This window comes from Mesoplodon mirus (assembly GCF_964341445.2).
Source record: "Mesoplodon mirus genome assembly, chromosome: 5".
NCBI lineage: Eukaryota > Metazoa > Chordata > Mammalia > Artiodactyla > Ziphiidae > Mesoplodon > Mesoplodon mirus.
In genome coordinates, this window is record NC_138980.1 from 20370043 (window position 1) to 20381913 (window position 11871).

Sequence of the window (11871 nt, forward strand, 5' to 3'; positions counted from 1 at the left end):
CCTGTTCTATAACAAGTTGTAATACAGAAGGTGCCATATGATCTTTTTTTAAGTGTATATTTATTGATATACCAATGCATTGAAAAAAATCGTGTGGTAGGTTAAGTTGGCTGATACTGACTGTTTACAAAATATGGTCTGTTTTTTAATAATTAACTTTTAATGGAGCCATGTAGGGCATAAAAGATAACTGCATATATGTTGTCTACTTGAATAATATTTCAAGGTACATCTTTTCATTTTAATGCTTTTATTGATACTGTTACAGTTTGTGATTTCCCCACAGCTGTTTTTATTCCGTGAAAATCATTCATCCCATGAGCATGACTATAGCTCTAAGCATTTTATAATAAATTGTTATGATCATTAAACACATGTAGTTAAGGACTTCTTTGCATCTATTTTCTTGTTCTTCGTTTTAATTTTTCATCATCTTTATTAATTTTATATATCAAATATAATTTTTAAATCCCCCAATTAACAAGTTACATATGCTCTGTGCACTGAGAACTATCTTCCCACATTGTTTCCACACACTGTGCACATCCCCTCCCTGGTACAGATTTCCCAGCAGCACACTGGCTCGCTTTCTGCTCATGTTGCTGATTGCCTCCCATTCCTGCCATATACTGTGGTCCGTGGTGATTTCTCATCCTCCTGCTACATCTTCTTTTCTGGTCTCCCAAACAGTGTTCCAATTACTTCTCCTCCTCTGTAGCTCCCCTGATCATCTCTTCACCTTGCTTCTGCTGTCTTTTTGATGTAATGCCTGTGATTGTCATAAGATGCTCACTTTCACAGTTGGCCCAGGTTATTATTCATTCATTCATTATTCACTCAATCCACAAGCATCTCTTTAGGGCCTACTCACTATCAACATGGTACTAGGGACTGAGGTTACAAAGATGAACATGACACAGTCACTTCCTTCAAGGAATTTCCAGTTGTGTTCTAGAGGGGAAACATCAGAATTTTAAAGCCTGAAACAATTGTTTTCATTTAAAAAATTCTGAACCCCAAGCAAAATTTGCTTTGGAAAATATCTCTTATGAGATTCATCTTAGTTTCATGAATTCCTAAGTGACATATGGCTTGCTCTGGTGAGAGACAAAATTTCATGAAACTTCAGTTCAAGGCTATTGACTGCTTATATGTAACAATCTGTGAGTACACACTAACTTCTTTCACTTTTGCATTGTATGTTGAACCTCTGGAAAAATCAGTTCTTCATAAATAATGCAAATGAAAATCAAATTTTTACAGGAAATAAACCACTATAGTGTATATTATATTTGTGTCAGTAATTTGCAAAATTAATTCTTGGCTTTATCTGACACAAGATTGTGAAGCTGCATAAGATTCAGATTTGTTTTTTAAAAAAAGCTTACACAATTTCTTGGGCCAGGTGTCCCACAGGACAGCATTTCTGAGGTAATTACAGAAGAAGCTAGACCCCAGGAGTTATAAAGGTGGGTAGACTCAGCCCAATATAAACAAAGTATAAAATCTAGACTAAACAACAAAATCCACAAACAATAACAATAGCAACCTTGCTGTGAATTTTCAGAAGGTTTTGGGGGAATTTTCCCTTTTTCTGAATCAATTTACCTTTATAAAAATAAAATTTTAACAGAAAAAATAAAAATTCTATTTCATAGATTGTATTTTACATGCAGTGATCCCAGAGACCCTATAAAGTATACACATAGAGCCAGTATTCAGTAAGTGGAACAATGTCACTCAAAGTCTGAGTAAGATTCCTACTTATAATGGTTTCTTAAAAAAGGCCAGATGGGAAACATTTTCCATGATATTAATGAGGAAATTCTATCCTTGTTGGGACAAGAGGGTGGAAGGGTGAGGGGAGAGGAATTCTGTATATTGTAAATGGCTAATTAAGCTGGAGAGAAGTCAAATTATAAAGACCTGACAGAAATGCCACTGCAATGGACCTCATAATATAACAAGGAACTAAAAAATTGCTGCAAATGTAGAAAACAGTAATAGAAACAAAGTGTCCAAAACAAGGAGACTAAGAATACCCATGAACTGTGCTGTATGATATTAAGTTTTGGCTGCCACAATTTTCTGATAGACTTTGACTAACTAAATGCATCCAGGGAAAGAAAGCCAGAATGGCAAATAGTCTGAGAAACTCCTCTCTTAAAGGAACAAAGAATTGTTAGCTTGGTAAAGAAAACATCCTAAGAGGATTTCAAGAGCTGTCTTAAAATATTTGAAGGAGTGTAATCTATAAGAGGGCAGACCTATGATTTTTTTTCTCCAAAGGGTAAAAAAAAATGAAGCCCATTGAAAGTTTTACTGAGGCAGATTTCAGTTCACTGTTTTTTTTCAATTTAAAAAAAGAGAAAGAAAATAAAGGGATATTTATTGTGCGAATATCTTTCTCTCTCATGAAAGTCAGAAGTCTTTTTAAAAATTGTTGATCACATATACACAAATCTGGTTTTCTATAAATGCGTCGATGTGATCATACTAGAGTTGTTTCTAGTGCAGTGTTTTCAAGTTTTCTTTCTCTATATTGCTTGGTTTTCTCCTTTTCCCTCTTTCTCTCATTGTTATCCATGTTAAACACCTAGAATATTTATCTTCCTTCATTTATCTTCATGCTTATACAATTATATGTAAACATCTCTCCATATATAAACATGTGGCAGGGAGTGCATTTTTGTTTTATAAGGATAAGATCATATTTTACAAACTTTTCTGAACCTTCCTTTACTCATGCAACAATAACTCATGGAAATCCCTTTCTTTTTTGTTTAATGGAAACATTATATTACATGGGATGAACGTTCCATAATTTATTCACCATTGCCCTATTGACACACATTCATTTTCTTCCAGGTTTTACCCAGTTACTGGTGTTAGAAATATCCTTGAGCATATAATCTTAAATCCTGATGCTTTTTCTTAGAACAGTCTCAGAAGTAACATTTGTTAAGTCAAGGGATATATGTATTTTTAATTTTTAACAGCTATTTCTAGTTTCTTTTCAAAAAAAACCTATAACAATTCACATTTCCATCAGCAAAGTATGAGAATATTCTTTTCCCCTCATGCCTGGCAGGAGTGGATGTCACTCATAAAGTTCTGACATTGTTACTTATAAGGCTATCTATCACCTTGTTGCTTTCTTTAATTTGCATTTCCTCAGGCTCTAGTGAGTTTGAGCATCTCCATTTTTTCACAAATTGCCTCTGAATATCCTTTGTCCATTTTTCCATGGAGTGTTTATCTCCTTGTCAATCTGTAAGAGTTGTTTTTTGTTTGTTTGTTTGTTTGTTTGTTTGTTTGTTTTTTGCGTTACGCGGGACTCTCACTGCTGTGGCCTCTCCCGTTGTGGAGCACAGGCTCCGGACGCACAGGCTCAGCAGCCATGGATCACGGGCCCAGCCGCTCCGTGGCATGTGGGATCTTCCCGGACCGGGGCACGAACCCATGTCCCCTGCATCGGCAGGCGGACTCTCAACCACTGCGCCACCAGGGAAGCCCAAGAGTTCTTTTTGTGTTAACCCTTTGTTCATCCTTTACATTACATGTAGTTTTCCAAATCTGTTTTTATTTATTGACTTTTTTTTGAACATTTTTATTGGAGTATAATTTATTTTTTATTTTTTTTATATTGGAGTATAATTGATTTATAATGGTGTGTTAGTTTCTCCTTTATAACAAAGTGAATCAGCTATACATATACATATATCACCATATCTCCTCCCTCTTGCCTCTCCCTCCCACCCTCCTTTTCCCACCCCTCCAGGTGGACACAAAGCACCTAGCTGATCTCCCCGTGTCATGCAGCTGCTTCCCACTAGCTATCTATTTTACAGTTGTAGTATATATATCCATGCCACTCTCTCATTTCGTCCCAGCTTACCCTTCTCTCTCCTTGTGTCCTTAACTCCACTCTCTATGTCTGTGTCTTTACTCCTGTCCTGGCCCTAGGTTCTTCTGAACGATTTTTCTTTTCTTTTTTTTTTTTCTTTAGATTCCATATATATGTGTTAGCATACAGTATTTGTTTTTCTCTTTCTGACTTACTTCACTCTGTTTGACAGACTCTAGGTCCATCCATTTCACTACAAATAACTCAATTTCGTTTCTCTTTAAGGCTGGGTAATATTCCATTGTATATATGTGCCACATCTTCTTTATCCATTCATCTGTCGATGGACACTTAGGTTGCTTCCGTGTCCTGGCTATTGTAAATAGAGATGCAATGAACATTGTGATACATGGCTCTTTTTGAGTTACGGTTTTCTCAGGGTCTATGCCTGTAGTGGGATTGCTGGGTCATATGGTAGTTCTATTTTTAGTTTTTTAAGGAACCTCTATATTGTTCTCCATAGGGGCTGTATCAATTTACATACCCACCAACAGTGCAAGAGGGTATCCTTTACTCCACACCCTCTCCAGCATTTATTGTTTATAGATATTTTGATGATGGCCATTCTGACTGGTGTGAGGTGATACCTCATTGTAGTTTTGATTTGCATTTCTCTAATGATTAGTGATGTGGAGCATCCTTTCATGTGTTTGTTGGCCATCTGTATATCTTCTTTGGAGAAATGTCGATTTAGGTCTTCTGCCCAATTTTGGATTGGGTTGTTTGTTTTTTTGATAGCAAAAAAAGCTGTAGCTTCCTCCCAGCCATCCCCGTCTCCACCCGTGAAGGGGCTTCCTAGTGTGTGGAAACATTTTCTCCTTCACAGCTCCCTCCCAGAGGTACAGGTCCCATCCCTATTCCTTTGTCTCTGTATTTTCTTTTTTCTTTTGCCCTACCCAGGTATGTGGGAAGTTTCTTGCCTTTTGGGAAGTCTGAGGTCTTCTGCCAGCATTTGGTAGGTGTTCTGTAGGAGTTGTTCCATGTATAGATGTATTTCTGGTGTATCTGTGGGGAGGAAGGTGATCTCCATGTCTTATTCCTCGACCATCTTGAAGGTCTCCTCAGTTCACTATTAAGAAGATTCAACGGTTAGAGCCATCAACAGAATCTCTGGGAGCAGATCCTGTTACAGCAGGCTCCACTGGTTCCTGGGGGCATTGCCAGGTTGGGCCTGAATGCTCAAAGCCGAGACAAACACTGACATATGAGGCTGTATTAAGTAGATTATTATCTGTCTGGCTATGATGGAGAAGGCCAAAGAATTTGGGCAAGGTAGTAAATAACTGCTAAAAGCTTTGGTTAATAGACATGTGACAGTTTATTTTTTAAACTTAGGAAATCTTTTCCTGTTTCTTTCCTTTTTGCAATTAGGATAAATTCTGCACATTTGAAGTTTTCTACTTGGGGTACCTATATTAAGCAGTTAGAAATAAACCTATGTGCTAACTTTTTTGTATACTGCTAATGTATTTAACATAAAAAGTTTCCATGAGACTATCAATTAATCGATCAACCAACAATGGAGTCAAGTAAGTAGGTATTAAGCCTCTCCATCTATGTAATCAAGTTCCTGCCTTTGAGACATTTATAATCTTATTGCAGAAAAATCTTAAATTCATAAATCAATGAGAGGTCACTATAAGATGTTAAACTGTTTAGACTAGACTAGTGGTTTCTCCTGTTTGTTGTTTGCTTTTAAGAATCTCATGCACATTTAAGTTGTTTCCATGTCCTGGCTATTGCAAATAGTGCTGCAATGACCATTGGGGTACATGCGTGTTTTTGAATTATGGTTTTCTCAGGGTCTATGCCCAGTAGTGGAATTGCTGGGTCATGTGGTAGTTCTATTTTTAGCTCTTTAAGGACCCTCAATACTGTTCTCCATAGTGGCTGAATCAATTTACATTCCCATCAACAGTGCAAGAGAGTTCCCTTTTCTCCACACCCTCTCCAGCATTTATTGCTTGTAGATTTTTTGGAGCTTAGGATTGACATATATACACGACAGTGTGTAAAATAGATAGCTAGTGGGAACCAGCTGTATAGCACAGGATGCTTAGCTCAGTGCCCTGTGATGACCTAGATGGGAGGGATGGCGGTGGGGCAGGGGATGGGAGGGAGGTCCAAGAGGGAGGGGATATATGTATACATATAGCTGATTCACTTTGTTGTACAGCAGAAACTAACACAACATTGTAAAGTAACTATACTCCAATTAAATAAATAAATAGGTAAATGAATAAAAATAAAATAAAATAAATTAAAAAAAAAAAAGAATCTCATGCAGAAGTGCTTTCAAGATTGGGTTTTCCAGAAGCAGACACTGAGTGCTGAGCGGAAGTTTTGTGGGCAGTGTATTCATGAAGGGCTAATGACCCCAATGAAAGAGAGAGTGAGGAAGAAAGCCTTGGCAAAAGAAGGAAGTCCGCATTGCAGGCTAGACCAAGCCTTCTCTCTATCCACCAGGGGCTGTAGTAGATAAGGTCTACCAAAATTATCCAGCAGTGGGTGACGTGGTGAGGCTTTTATACCTCTGCCTTGAATAGCCATCAGATATACTCCTAGGAGGGATATATCTTTAGCCAAGGTAGCTCTTTACAACTGAGGCAAACCTTGAAACCTTGATATAGACCTGTGTCCCACAAAGAAGTCAATAAATAAACTGATAAAATTGAAGCTTCTTTCCTGAAAGCTGGGGTAAAACATCTAGAACCTCACCCTGACAACTATGAAGATCATTCAAAAAAACCCAGAGTCCCATAGAGCATAGTGGCAGAATAATAATAGCTAATTGTTTTATAGTGGAGAAGCACCGCACACTCTTCTAAGTATTTTACATGCATAACTCTTTCAATCCTCCCATTAACTGTGCAACATACATACTACTCACTCCATTTTAAGATAAAGAAACAGGCACAGAGAGGTTAAGTAATCTCCCCAAGGTCATCCAGACCTTTTGGCTCCAGAGTCTATACTTGAAACCACTACACTCTACTCTGCATATATGTCTTTATTTAACGTTTCATGGATGAGGCTTCAGATAAGAAAGAAGGTATGCTAAAGTGTGTGCCTTGATGACTTATAGTATTAGACTTGGCATAATTTTCATTATACAGTGGTGGGCCCAGAGGCACAGCAGCTGGGGACCATAGTCAATTATACGTTCTGCTGCAGGAGACCTGAACTGTGAATGTTCATAGACACCACAATCTGTTTCTTCTTAATGAACTTTCAGCTGGACCATATTCCTTTGTCTTCTTTGCTGTTACGTACAGCAACTGAGTTCTTACCAATTGAATGTGAGCAGAATTGAGTTACAATTTCCAAGTATGACCAATAAGAATATATCCCTCACAGTCATGCATTTCTTCTTCCAAATGATTAGAATGGAGACTTCCCCCCAAACAACCTTGAAAGTCATGTATAGAAGAACATGGTTCAGAGCAGTTAGACCAAAAGAACTAAAACTGAGTGAGAAATATGTTTCTCTTATATTTAGGTCATTATATATGTTTTATTTTCTTGATTCTGCCATCTAGCCTACCCTTAGATATTCTTCCCACTCAGAGAGTTTCAAAATATCTCCAATATGATTTTTATATGCAGAAAATGCTCCTCACTTACAGGTCAGGACAGAGGTTCTTCCTTTGCCACACTGACTTATCATTAACACTTACTCTTTGGTGAGGAAATACTCCAAATTAGCATTGGTGAATATATGTATTATTGTAGTTCATGTGGCTAAGCATGTGTTTGGTTGATACAGCACATCAGACTCTGTGAAGAGGATCAGACTCAAATCTGGCATAAATTTGGGGGTGGGGGTTGGAGGGGATGTGTGAGGCGGTAGGGTGCAGAGATAAAATGAAATATGCCCAGCAGCTCTGACGATGTTTCAAACTGTCCCAGACAGCTGACCACCAGATTCATGCTGGTTACCCTGAGGGCTGTGGTGAGAGAGGTATAAACGTATCACTGTGGTGAGCTCTACCAAGCTCAGCCTACCAGCTGAGCTTTGGGTTTGGAAAGTTTCAAGACTGTTTAACAAATGGCAGGGCCTTTCTGTTGGCTAGAGGTCCAGTTGAACAACTCAAAATTAAAATGAAAAGACCTGATACTTTTTATGGAGTACTTGTCACAAATTAATAAAATGATAATTTTTCTTAATATTGTACCACAATTAATGATTATGTATTTGCTCAAAAATATTTTTTTTGAGTTCCCACTCTGTGCCAGGACTGTTCTGGGCACTGGGGATATGGCAATGAATGAAGCAGAATAAAATCCCTGACTTTCAGTTCTGCTCGGAACTGAAATCTGGGTGGGTTGTATAATGGTGAGAACTGTTATTCTTAGACCACTAAATAAGGTGGAATTTTCCTGACCTAAGATGTAGAAGTTCAGAATAGGTAAAAACAAGAATGAAGCAAATGATTAAATGCATCTTTGGGGAATACTGTGCATTACAGCAGTTTTAGTTATCCACCCTGGAGCTAAGTGGCAATCTGGAACTACTGAGAAGCATACTTACAGATTCAAAGGTTTATTATGTTTCACAAGGCAGATTTGAAAGAAATGTGATAAATAAAATTTAAGAAAGAGCTGAGATATACAAAGAGAAAAGTACATACAGGTATTTAAAAATAATAATGCCTTTACTACTTGGCTTGAAACAGAAAACAGGCAAAACATGTTAAGGAGAGAAATAGCATTTAAAGAAGAGATTGTTATATATGTTACAAATGACTTGTAGAAATTCTAATGAAAACATCGTAAAACAGATGACTACATAATTTATAATAGGATTATATTTTCAAATATACAGAGATACACAGATTAAACTTCAAATATGTGGCACAATTCACCAATTTGGTTTTTTTGTAATATAACAATTAGCATGACTTGTAAATTTTATCTGTAAATATTACTTGTGTTGAGTATCATTGTAAGATCAAACTCCTCACAAGTGGAAATCATGCCAACCCAATGGAGTAAAGATACACATGGCCCATGTATGTTTCTGATTCACTTCACACATTCACAAACCTGATTCCTCACACTTTGCTATATGAATAAACCTAATTCAAAGGGAAGTGAGTAGATGAATTTTTATGCCTTCTCCTTAGGCATGCTGTAACTGACAACAAGGGAAGGCAAATGGCTTTTTTTTTTAAGAAGGGTTCATTTCTATTCTGAGCTATTGTACTCCAACCTGATTGCACTTGTTTAGTTTAGTTTTACCTAAATTTGAAATTAATAATTAGTTCCTGCCTCATTCCTCCTGCACCAATAAAACAACTCTCCATGAAACCTCTTGTTAAAACATGAAAACTACTGATCAAATGGAATGCTTTGTTCCTTGCTACTTTTGCTGGCCTACAAATAACTCCTAATAAAACTGGAAGTAGTGAGTGTTTGTGCAACATTTCTCACCAAATTGAATTTACTCTTCTTTTATTTGGTCTGGAGAAAACAATAGTGATGGAAATTCTACAGAGACAGATTAATTCAGAGGTCAAACAATAACAAAATAGGGAAGAGAAGTTAATGAAGCTTTACCATGCGAGGCAATGCACAGAAGGTCCTGGAGAATCCATAAACTTAGTGAGAAAATCATGAGTAGTTTGTTAATGACACAAGGGCTTTGAAATTGAATTTATCTTGTATATTCAGCTGTTTGGGAAGTATATCATTTATAAGACATTCTTGTTATTAATATTTTCCATTCCATGGACTCTCTTGACAAACTACATACTTTTTCACCACATTAATTTTAAATTTAACATGAACATCTGGTTACTGCATTTATTCATCTGATTCTTAACCATCCTACTCTCTCTGATTTTCTTCTTTTGCCTTTCCAAGTAGCCAAAGGGGACTTGAATTTGGGTACTGTAGATTTAAAGTCATCAAATGCCTATTGTTCAGATTAGAAAGATGATAGCTCCTTTCTTTAATCACTCAATCAATCAATCATTCAATCAACATGTGTTCTGCTGAACATAATGTTAGTCCAAAGACAACTTACTTATCTTATTCCAGTCTCAAGTGGCCTTCCTTTGTGCTCCCAGACCATTGCTCATTGTTTTGTTTTGAGTTCACCCAAAAGCAGAGGCTGAGACAAAGCTTGATGCAGGTAGTTTGTTTTTGAAGAGAGAAGGAAAAAGAGAGTGGGACCTGGAAGAAAGAAAATTTTATGTAAGTGTGCATTATTGAGAGTGCCACAGAAAGCACCAGGTACTTAATTCTCTTGGAATATCTGAGAAACATGAAGAATGTTTCCCAGAATTGTCCATTTGAAGGATGGAAGCTGGCTTCCATTATTCACTGCCTGCCTTCCTTCATTGGTTGAGAGTTGCCCCTGGGAGAATTAACTCCCCTAAATGTTCAAGCAGAGGCTTCCATTGTGATGGAGACGTTCCTAAGGTAAAAAGCAGAAAGATGGAGGCCAGGAGCTTAAGGCAGATCCCTGCCAAGGCAATGTGAGTCTGAGCTCACGTGGAAACTTCTGCATAAATGAGGCTGAATTTAGAAGTAGGCTCAAGTGATGTGAAGATGAGGTATCAGGGGAGTCAGCTACATTCTTCAATGGAGCACATCATTTATTTCTTAAGTGCAATTGTCCATCTCTTTCACTAGACTGAGACTTTTTAAGGGTGAGGTCCCTAGTTTCTTCCTCAGTGCCAAGAAGTGTGCCTGGTTTATAGCAGAGTTCCCCAATTCTTCTTAAATAAAAAGTGAAATAATACTTCCCCACAATGGAAGTACAATAGAACTTATTGTGTATATAGTATTATTTCTTTGAGAACTAAAATGAAATTCATGTTTACTTAATTACAGTATGTTATTCATATATACACATTCATTTATTTATGTATTATGGTATAAGAGACCAGTCTCAAAGAAAAATCTAAGCTACACACCTACTTAAATTATCTATTGATTCATGACAAACCACCCTAAACTTAGTGGATTAAACCACAATAATGTATGATTTTCATAATTCTATGGGTTGCCTGCACAGTTATTTTGGTTCATGTGGTGTATTCTGGGATGCTGGGCTGACTGGAAGATCCAAAAATGCTCCCATGCACATGGTCAACAGTTGGGGTGAGCTTCTGAGGGCGAGCTCAGTTGGGTCTGTTAGCTGGAAGCTTCAGTTTTCTCCACTTGGGCCTCTGCACTTAGCTTTCGGGTTTCCTGACAGAATGGTGACTGGTTTCTGAGAAAGGGTGTTCCAAAGAGACACTTAAGGTCTGGCCTTGAACACTATGCAGCATCACTTTCTTCACATACTGTTGGTGAAAACAGTTCACAGGGCAAGTCTGAATTCAAACAAAGGGGAAATCAACTATACATCTTTATAGAAGAATGGCAAAATCTCACTGCAAAAGAACACACAGGATGAGAGATAATGTTGTGACCATCTTTGGAAACATAATCACTATAACCAGTGTGTACCTGGATGTATTCAGTCATATTTATATTAAATGGAAAGACACTTGAGAGCAGAGCACATATCCAATTCATCATTATATCCCTAGAAATGAGCACAAGGTATGACAGGTACTGGTACATAATATATGCTTATTGAATACATATTTGGAAGTTAAGAAATAAAAACCTGCCAAAAAAATGATTCTTTGACTGTGAAGACATCGGGATGGAAAATAGCCCTCCCATTAGGTATCGATTTCTAGACCTGCAATCCTCTGGTAGGGATCAGTTTTCAAGGACCAGGTCTGACCCTACCAGGGAATACACTAGAGAAGAAAGGAAATCACCTTGTCAGAAAAGAATTTAAAAAGGAAAACTTGAACCAGGAATGTGGGTTGGGGATGAGAAGAGAAGACCATTCATAATTCCTCCTCAGATCTTCCTCCTTTGGTTTATGTGGAGGGGAGGGGAAAGGGAACTATGGACAGGAGTCAGGAAGAGAGGTCAGGAACCAGGAAACAAGAAAG

The 11871-nt window shown here is 37.5% G+C and overlaps 1 long non-coding RNA gene across 1 annotated transcript; it reads right to left on the bottom strand.

Moving 5' to 3' along the window:
• Positions 1 to 553: 553 nt before the first annotated feature.
• Positions 554 to 10535, bottom strand: LOC309804320. Its single transcript, XR_014294112.1, has 2 exons — positions 9936 to 10535; positions 554 to 769 (listed from the first exon to the last, which is right to left on the bottom strand). It is a non-coding gene; the product is annotated as an uncharacterized lncRNA (long non-coding RNA).
• Positions 10536 to 11871: the final 1336 nt, after the last annotated feature.